General features: G+C 35.7%; 1 long non-coding RNA gene across 1 annotated transcript; it reads right to left on the bottom strand.

Moving 5' to 3' along the window:
- Positions 1–2,500, bottom strand: LOC130429270 (uncharacterized). Its single transcript, XR_008907567.1, has 3 exons — positions 2,383–2,500; positions 577–677; positions 1–399 (listed from the first exon to the last, which is right to left on the bottom strand). It is a non-coding gene; the product is annotated as an uncharacterized LOC130429270 (long non-coding RNA).
- Positions 2,501–2,790: the final 290 nt, after the last annotated feature.

Genomic DNA, 2,790 nt, shown 5'->3' with positions numbered 1-2,790 from the left:
ATGAACCTTTTGACAACCACAAAACAACACTCATGTCACTCTAGCATTACTTTTTGCATGTGTAAAATATATAGATTTTGTCAGACTTAATACAGTCTAATCCTTAACTTCTGGCATCTGGAAGTTGTTTTACTGCATATGGGGCAACTTAAGTTGTTAATAAAAGAAAGTTCTCCCAAAATATAAACACAAACAGATATAAATAATATTACAGTGAATTCATCGACACGGCTTGTCCCTCGACATTTACGACTTTTGTTCAACCTCACTTTTTTCTCGTTGTTTGTTTGATGATATATTCCTGTTGTACAGTGATTTGCGTTGTTTTCCGCAGCGAGCTGATCTCTGGTTGCGTTTCATCTTTCGTCGTGGGGCCGATGTTGGCATTCAGCAGAGAGTCTGGGGATAGAAACGAAACAACAAACAGCGTTCATCCACAACCTTCCTTATCTCCCACGAGTCCTGCCAGGACCCATCAATGAAAGTCCATACCTGTAACCGAGCTGCTCTGCATGCAAAACACACAGCACAGAGAAACAGAAACCAACAAACTCAAATGAAATAAGGATGCTACACCTGTTCTCCGTTCTGTTTTTTCATACATCTCCTGCTTAAATCACTGCTGCTTGCTTCAGAGCAGGTCACCAGGTGTTCCCACAATATGAGTCTTGAGTCTCCTGAAATTTTCATACATCCAGGTTGTGTTTAATGTGTTGGTCGGTACTTAGAGGCAACGAATAACTTAAAATTATGAAGCATTTTATAAAGCATTCATGAGTGAACAAAGACGGTAAGATTTCACAATAAGATTTTAACATCTGTGCTGTCCGAAGAGTGTTGGTTTACACTTACGAAACGAACATTTGTGGTTTTGCTTTATAGGAAAAGTGGTGTATTGTTTATCATTTGCATAGCCAAAGTTTTATTAAAAATGGATGTTTTTTTTACTAAAAATGGATTAATTTGATTAATTTCACTGCTGTCCTTCCAAACCTTGGATCTCCATTTTGATTTTTTTGATTCAGCATTATTAATAAACCTTTATAACTGTCACTGGTTTTGTAAATATCTGTAAAAAAGGATTAAAACGTTTTGACAAAACAGTATTTAAAATGTCCCCTGTTTTTTCATTTTCACAAAAGCAACGAATTTGGACATTTTCGGAAGGACAGCAACGATTTGTAGTTCAACTATGGTTATTTTTCATAAAAGTTAAGCCTGTTCTGTTGACAAATATTAACATGGAACAATAATATAACAGAAAACAGAAGGTCAAAACTTTAGAAATGTTGGAGGATAATAGAGTGTTATAAGATGAAATTAGTTTTTATGTTTTTTTTTATAAGAAATCTATTGTACGGCTTTAGAAAAATAACACAAAAGTCCAACTTGATCTCACACAAATTTGTTACATTTTTCCTTATGTGATCCACAGAAGAAAGTCATACGAGTTTAAGAAGACAAGTTTAGAAGTTTGGGTAAGTAAAGGATGAAATCATTCAATTAAATTATTCATAACAGTTGTTGCTACATCTTATAAATTAAATGATGTGTATATATTACATATATTAATGCTCAACTCATTTTTTTTCTTATGTCTCTGCTACATGTGACTAATTTTAACATGTAGCTTTAGATTACAGTAAATCTGCTTCGCAACTAAATTGTGAAAAGTGCTATAAAATACATTTAACTTACATTTGAACATTCTAACTAGCAAGAAATATCACAAGGAAATGAAAGACTGGAGGTCAACCATTAACATTTTTTCCGTTTGTCTCGTTGGGTGTTAAGATGTTCTAAAGACTTCAGCCCAGTATCAGCTTTAGCGTGTGATGGGTGTCCTTTTAGATAAAACCTAATTACACACAACACGTGCAGAAGGTCAAAACAGAGAAGAAAAAGGACGTCCAGATCTTAATATCACTGTGTGCATGCGTGTGTGTGTTCGTGCGAGCGTTCGTGCATGTGTAGCTGTCACGGCTTAGAGTGATGGATTTATTGTGTATGCTAATCTGCTCGCCTTCATTAGAAGCTTTGAAATATAATTAAGGTAATGAATTAAACAGTCCACTTCAAAGTCATACACACACACACACAACAGCTGGAGTAATAACAGTATCCGACGACATTAATATCAATATATTTCAAACAACTGGAACCTTTGAACTAAAATATTAAACAAGTTCAATTAAGTTAGAAACAGAGGACCTATGGGGTGGGATGTAAACAGTGACCAATAACTCGCACACACGCATGTTGGGTTTGCATGTTTTATGGGGACATTCCATAGACACAATGGTTTTTATATTGTAAAAAATTTGCGGATTAGTTTTGGTGTTACTTCCAAACTACACAAACTAGAGTTTGAATTGCACTTACCTGTATAAAACTAGTTCTAGCAATTCAGTTTTTTGTTTCCAGCGCACTAAGCGGTCCACAGCACTCTGAATAACACGCAGGCTGAATCAATCGATCTTCATTTTTACGGCTGCTAAGGAGTTTGTTTCTTTGTTGCTATGGTTCTTAGGTTGGTTGCTATGGCATTGCTATGGTGTTCTGTAGGATGATGAAAATTGTAAGTCTGTTTATTTACAAAACAGTAAAATAACAACTCCCAGAGGTCTCGTACTTATGTGGGAGAGTATAGACAGCAGGTCAAAAGATGCTTCATTTGCACAAACCTGGTGTCATCACAATTCTAACAATGTGCTTGTATGTGTGTGACTCTGACACGCACACATGCACACACACACACACACACACACACACAAACACAACAGATTTCCA

The sequence above is a fragment of the Triplophysa dalaica genome, chromosome 9, assembly GCF_015846415.1.
Source record: "Triplophysa dalaica isolate WHDGS20190420 chromosome 9, ASM1584641v1, whole genome shotgun sequence".
NCBI lineage: Eukaryota > Metazoa > Chordata > Actinopteri > Cypriniformes > Nemacheilidae > Triplophysa > Triplophysa dalaica.
This window is presented reverse-complemented; position numbering and strand designations above follow the sequence as displayed.